The following is a 7,423-nucleotide window of genomic DNA, read 5'->3' on the forward strand; positions in this document are numbered from 1 at the left end:
TCCCTACATTCTCTTAGATGATTATTAAAGAAGAGACTCTATTAGCTTGTATTTTTTTTCTCACATAAAATATAGACGTTTGTCTGGAGACCAGGTATTACAAGCAACGATAATATTCCCCAAATTTTATTTTATTGGTTTACATGGGAATGTGTTTTGGGGTCATCCCAAAATAAATGTATAGATATAGACATTGTTTTTACCTATTAAAACAAAAATCCAGGGAAGATCCCCTAATCTATGTACACATAACAGCATTGTTGGAGACAATGACTCCAACAGTCATTACTGTTGTCCAGTCATTACTGTTACTGGAGGAACAGTAACTGCCCCCCAAAAAACTTTCCAGCCCTCCAAAAAACAAACACCCAAGGTTAAGCAGACTGAGGACCGCAGACAAAGGAAAGTGAATACTTAGAACGAATTCAGTGGTGAACCAGGGGTTTTAAATAAGTGTGTTTGTTGTTAGTGGAGAAGTGGAATGGAATAAAAACTGTAGGGTGTATATCACTGTAGGGTTTACAAAATGCTTGCACATGCATCATCTCATTTAATTCTCAAAGTAGCCCTCCAGTGATTATTACCATTATCAAGCCCATTTTGCAGATGAGGAAATTAAGGTGCAGGGAGATTATCTTGCCTAGGGGAACAGACCAGTGAGTGGTGGAGCTGTGACTTAGCCCCTTCCTCCGTCCTGCTCCAGTTCTCCCTCTGGAAACCTCAAGGAATGAACTTGAGAGCACAGATAGAAGTCCTGAAACTTGTTTACTCTAATGCAAGCTGTAGAGTAGAACTTTCTGCAATGTTGGAAATGTTCTATATCTCTGTTGCCCAATACATTTAGCACCTGGCCACATGTGGCTCTTGAGCACCTGAAATGTGGCTAGAATGACTGAAGAACTGAATTTTTTGTTTTATTTAATTTTTAAAATGAACTCCTGTGTAAATAGCCGCATGTGGCTAGGGCTACTGTTTAATTGGATAGTGCAGCTCTAAAGCAATGATGCTTTAAGTTAGACCTCCCAACAACAGCACTAGCATCACGCAGAAACTGAGTCAGATTCCTGGGCCCTGCACTAGTCTTACCAAATCAAAAACTCTGGGTGTGAGGGCCTAGCAGCCAACATTAGACAAGCCCTTCAGATGATTCTGTTGCATGTTAGAGTTTAAGAATGACTGCTGCAAAAACTAGGGTGGCGATTAATTGGGCAGCTCTAAGAATCAGTCCATTAGGCTGCTTTAGCCCGTAATGTGTTTAACCTGGGAGCTCTTTGAACTCTGAGCATCATTTTCTTTAGATTACCCAGCAAGCTATAAATTAAAGGCAGACAGCCTGAACAGGAATGTGAGTGGAGAAGGGCTTGGAAAGCCCTGTGTGATTTGGCCGGTGGCATATAAGAACTTTCTACGGCTTCCCCGGAAGGTAAGAGCAGGATAGCTTCACAGAGGGAGTGACCCCTGCTTTGACCTTTGGGGCTTAGAAAGTTCCTCTGAATTTCCAGCATAGGCTGAGAAACTGAGATGCAGCACATCACTATAACCAGGGTTTTATTCCCTTCATTCCATGCACGCTTACCAGATCCCCCTCGCCGTATTCAAAGCTGGTGGTGACGTTGGCTGAAAAACTGAAAATGGTGTTTTAAAAACTTCCAGGTCTCGCTGCATTTGGGGTTACTGTGAGTTGAGAGACAAACAGCTCATAGTTGTTAGACCATTTCAGGAATCCATTCATTATTCCTTCTACTTTCCCTCTTTATATTGCATGGATGTCACAATTGGGGGGAAGTAAAGGCATAGAGAATTTAAGAAGTTTGTGCCCCGCTCACAAGATCACTCAGGCGCAGCTCTAAAAATCAGTCCATTAGGCTGCTTTAGCCCATAATGTGTTTAACCTGGGAGCTTTTTGAACTCTGCGCATCATTTTCTTTCGCTTACCCAGCAAGCTATAAATTAAGCAACCACACCTCCTAAAGACTCTCAGGATGCTTTCTTATTGTGTCAGACCCCAAGTGCACAATTGCTAAACCACTCTGTTTTGTAAATACGGAGAACTATAGCACCCTGTGAACTCGGGCTACTTTTAATATCTTAGTTTGTCAAAAGTATCTCGAGGAAATTCCATGATCCATGATTTGTTTTTGTCCCGTTATCCACTGGTTTCAATATTACACTTTACTGAAGCTGGACGACCATGTTATAATATAATTGTGAGATTCTGTTCTTACATAAAAAATAGTTAAAGGCTGCTGAGTTTGTCTTTTCAGTTATCTCTTCTTACCGTTTTGTTTATAAATCTAAATTTCCGTGATTTTTTTTTTACCTTGAAATGAATCCTTCCCATAAAAAGTTTCCCTTCCATTTTAAAAATTAGCATTACACTTGGAGTGTAAACGCTGTCTTTAAGTTAATTCGACAAATAACAGGGCAAAGTTAAGCATAGAATTGTGCTGAGTGCCTGAGTTAGTAAAATTAAGGGTCATTTCTAATGTTGCTCTCTTAGGCTTAACTTAATCAAGAAAAATCGTATGTGTTTTGTGCTCTCTTTTCTGTTCTCCACAGACTCCCCTGTTTCCTCCCTCTCCTACGTCCCCATCCCCCCAGTCTTTTCTCCTTTGGTGTGTCCACAGACAGAAATTTATGGCAGGGGCCAACCTCCTTTACACTCCACACAAAGCTTGCTGACTTGAGAGAGTTTGTCTGCTCTCTCTCAGAAAAAACACCTGCAGCATGCTCCCCAAGAAACCTGGAGAGATGGGAGATTAATGTGGCTGTAATAGCTGGGCAGTGTTTTTGGTATTATGCCCTCTCCCCAGGTAGATGGGTCTTTTCCGAGATGATACCAATTATTTATTGCTGAAACATCTGTTGATAACTGCAGCTGCCCTTGCGAAACAAAGCATATCACGGGGTCACAGGCTATAGGGACCTAAAATCCTACCTCATGCTAGTTTTAGACTATTCAGCAACACCCTCAAGTCCATGGGTTACCATCATCTTCAGTGTCTTATCGTGCCATAGAAAATACTTTGTAAACACTGCCCTGCCCTGCCCTATAAGCTTTGAAGTATTATTTCATCTTCATCGGTAATTTATATTCCAGTGCCATTGTACTGTGGGAAAAAGAGGGGGAACCTTTTTTGTTTTCCATTTAATTGTATATCGCCTGACACTTTGACCTGTATTATTAGTATTAGTCAGAAAAAGGATTTTCTCCCTCTCTTATTTAAAAATAAAATTTCAAGGGAAAGTAAGCACTCCTTGAGCTCCTTTCACTCAAAACAATGTTTACACTCTGAGAGGGAAAGATGAAAAGCACAAGCAATTTTTTTCAACTGTCAGAGAAGGGCATTTCAGTTTTTGAAAGAGAACAGTAAGGCCCTTATAAATATCATTCAGCAAAACCTTTGATGGATTTTTCAAAAAGTATTGAAGGCTTTTAGCATTAGCTTCAGTTTAGCTTGGTTTTGGGAGGACAGAGCAGAGTTCTAACTAGTAAAACTGTCCTTGCTTGTGAGATGCCAGGACACGAAGGCACTGGCCTCAGTGTGATTGCCAACTTTCGTGATTTCTTCAGTGACTTTCACACTCCTGAAAAGGACAATTTCTACATGATTAAGAGAAAATATGAAAAGAAAACTTTCGAAAGGGAGATAAAGGGCCTGTTTAGATTTGCATGGCAGTGGCAGTTGGGAGCAGACAGGGCTGCAGGGCCAAGAATTGTTTCACAGACCAGGGTTTTGAGCATATTCCCTGCAGATTTGGGGGTCCTGATGCAGGGACTGGCCTCTTCCCAGCCCTGCTTCTGTGGGGGGAAGGAACCTGGACTTAGTGTGGTACCTCTGTAAAGAGACATACCGTTTATAGGTTGGCTAACTACATACAGTACAAGGAGATGAAGCAGGCTCACAGTGAGGATATTTTTTCCATTTCCTTTTCAACTTCACAACCATGAGGATGGACAATCTGATAACTGTTACTCAACAGACTTTTAGGGAAATATCTGTGCTACCTTTCAGGGATTTGAAGAGAGACCAAAAAAATAACTGTTTTCTTATGCTCATGTGGTTGAAAAACATTTGTGAATGAATAGAGTTTGATAAATTTAGCTTTCAGAATATTGTTTCTAATATGTCTCTTTAGATAATCTAGGTGCCTTTAAGTTATTGATATTTGTAATTTTGAACTACTTAAAATATTGAAGCATCAAGAATTAAAACATAAATAAATATGAATAAATGTAAGAATCGCTTATTACAAGACTGCAGGGAAATATTTTTAAATGTCTAGTGTGAGTAACCTGGAAGCAGAGAGGTAATAAAGAAGGGCCTTTAGCAAAAGATAACTAAAGTATGAATTTATTAGAAAATGAAATGTGAGGTTGAAGAAAGATACGGGTATGAGGACAAAGTAAGGGGGTGAGATGCTATCCATGGGAACAATAAAATTTCCTCCATGAATAAGCTCTGGGTTAAAAGATGCTCTTAAAACTAATTTTAAGACCATTTATTTCAGGCACCAGTTTTCATATTAATAATAGAGAACTCAAAACAAGTAATAGGTGCTTTGGGGGTTATGATTTGTTCAGCAACTCATTTTCTCAAATGAGGTTTTCATCTTTAACTATGTCCTTTGGGGCTTTAATAACTGAAATCTTTTTCATCAGGATGCTAAAAGCAAAGTGAATATGAACTGTATATTTATTCATTCATTCAGGAAAACTTTATTGAGTATTAACATATGCCAGGCATTTGATATAGAGCACTGAGAGCAATGCAAGAGAAATAGAAGACCTAATTCATGTTCCAGAAAAACTACCGGAGTGAAGAGATAGGGCAACCCTTTGTCAAAGGCCTGCTTGTTGGAATGGTTCCTCCCATTTATTAACCACCAAATCTGTGGCAGGTAGTCAATACATATTCTTCTAATTCCTACAGACTTAGCCATATGACCTGTCCTACCAGTGAAGGGTGATTAGAAGTGACAGAAGCTTTATAAGCCATTGCGTAGTTCAGCAATTGGGCGCTTTCCTTTGCCTCACGAGAAAGAGAAGGGCTGCTACCTCAGCCTGGATCCTGGAAAGGGCAAGATACATGGAGTAGAGTCTCCAAGTTGGAGCCAGACTGCACCCAATGTGAAATATGAACAAACACCAAAAACTTGGTTGTTAAAGGCACTGAAATTTGGGGGGTATCACAGTTTTACCAAGTGTTATGGGTTGATTTGTTCCCCATTAAAATACCCTGATGTCCTAACTCTCAGTGCCTCAGAATGTGACTTTATTTGAAAATACAGCCATTGCAGATGGAATCAGTTAAGATGAGGTCATAGTGGCGTAGGGTGAGCCCTTAATCCAATCTGACTGGTGTCCTTATAGGAAGACAGCCATGTGAAAACACAGAGACACAGAGAGAATGCCATGTGACGATGGAGGCAGAGGTTGGAGTTATGCAGCTACAGGTCAAGGAATGCCACGGATTTCTGGCAACACCAGAAGCTAAGAGAAAGGCCAGGAACCTTAGAGAGAGCATGACCCTACTGACACTTTGATTTCAGACTTGTAGCCTCCAGAACTTTGAAACAACACATCTTTATGTTTTAAGCCACCTCGTTTGTGGTACTTTGTTATGTCAGCCACAGGAAACTAGCACACAAAGTGAAAGCTGGCTTATGCACATGTAGAATATAATGAAACAAGAAAGCTCTCAAATGACTTCAAGATTCTTAGCATGTGGTCCTCTGCCCCCATAGGGAGGAAGGCAAAATAAACCACAGTCCAGTCAAGAACAGAATTTGTTCCAGAGAACATTTCAACAAAAGTAGTGTCTACAAGGAAAAAAAGTAGGTTCTGGTATCTAGTATCTGTATTATTTCATCCCTAAACATGACTGGAGAAAGCAGACTGGAGAAAACATATCACTCTTCCTACTTCATGCCATTTTGAGCTGTAATACAGCAGCCCACTAAACATCTCCATTTGGATGTCCCAGATGGCTCAAGTCCAAGAGGTCGAAACCTGAACTCCTCATCTCCCAGCTCCTTCTCCCTCCGCCAACTACGTTTTATCCTCCCCCAGTGGTCACGTACCATTAAATGGTACAATGAACCACCCAGTCGCCCCGGTCAAGCCCTAGGAATCTCCTGTAACTCTGTCTCCCCCTCAACCCTCATTTCTTATTGGTTATCAAATCCTAATTTTCCTCTTAAATATCTCCCAGATGCATCTTCTTCAACCCTAGTGCAGCTATACTAGTTCAGCCCCTATTATCTCTTTAGACCACATCCAACCCTCTGCCTATCTCTAGTCATGTCCCATGTGTCATAAGGATAGTAAGGTTATACTGCAGGATAAAACCCAAACAACTCCAAAATCTTAGGGGTTTAAAGCAAAAAAGATTTGTTCCTTCCTCTTGCTACATGTCCATCTGAGGGAATGTTGGTGGGAGTTCAGCCTTTTGTCACTCCCCTTCAGAGACAGCTTGATGGGATACCTATCATTTAGAATATTGCTGGTTGCCATGGCAGGGGGAAGGGGAAACTGTGACTTGCACAGTGGCTCTTAAATACTTCCATACAGAAGGGGCCATTGGTCAAGATAAGCCACATAGTCACACCTCATTTCAAGGAGCTAGGGAAGCACAATTCTACCATGTGTTCAGAAGGAGGAGACCCAGAAATACATGGGCAGATGGTACCCATTATTGCCATGGCTCCCCAGCTTTTCTCCACACTGTAACCAAAGCCACCTTTCTAGAAGAGCCATCTGACACTTCTTCTTGCTTAAACTTTTTAGGGTGAGGGTGGGGGAATCTCAGTTAATTTAGAAATAATAAAATGTATATTTTACAAAAGCATCTAATACTAATCCTGAGCAATAAAATCTAAACAAATTTGAATGAACATTTTTATTAAAGTGGTGGGATTACAAGTTACTTTCATTCTTTATATTTCTTTGATTCCATAATAGACATCTCTTACTGTTATAAACAAAAATATGGAAGGGGATTGAGAGAAAGAGAAGAGCATCTGTTGTTCAGTTGCCCTTAAATCTAAATAGGATCAAATGTTCAAAAACCTAAGTGAGGATAGTAAAGTTATGCTGCATCGCTTCTCTAAGAGTATATAAAGTCAAATACCGAACTGCTCAGATTCTAATGGAGAAGCTAGTATCATTAGACAACGACCATGCATCTTTTCACTGATAAAGTGAAGATTCAAAATGCAGTGCTCTTGGGCTTTCCTGGTGGCGCAGTGGTTGAGAGTCCGCCTGCCGATGCAGGGGACACGGCTTCGTGCCCCGGTCCGGGAAGATCCCACATGCCGCGGAGCGACTGGGCCCGTGAGCCATGGCCACTGGGCCTGTGCGTCCGGAGCCTGTGCTCTGCAACGGGAGAGGCCACGACAGTGAGAGGCCCGCGTACCGAAA

General features: G+C 41.1%; 1 protein-coding gene across 1 annotated transcript in view; it reads left to right on the forward strand.

Moving 5' to 3' along the window:
* The window catches only part of ALPK1 (alpha kinase 1), a 59,847-nt gene that overhangs the window by 5,512 nt on the left and 46,912 nt on the right, over positions 1–7,423 (forward strand). The gene's annotated exons all lie outside the window — the stretch shown is intronic.

The sequence above is a fragment of the Lipotes vexillifer genome, unplaced genomic scaffold, assembly GCF_000442215.2.
Source record: "Lipotes vexillifer unplaced genomic scaffold, Lipotes_vexillifer_v1.1 scaffold1219, whole genome shotgun sequence".
Lineage (NCBI taxonomy): Eukaryota > Metazoa > Chordata > Mammalia > Artiodactyla > Lipotidae > Lipotes > Lipotes vexillifer.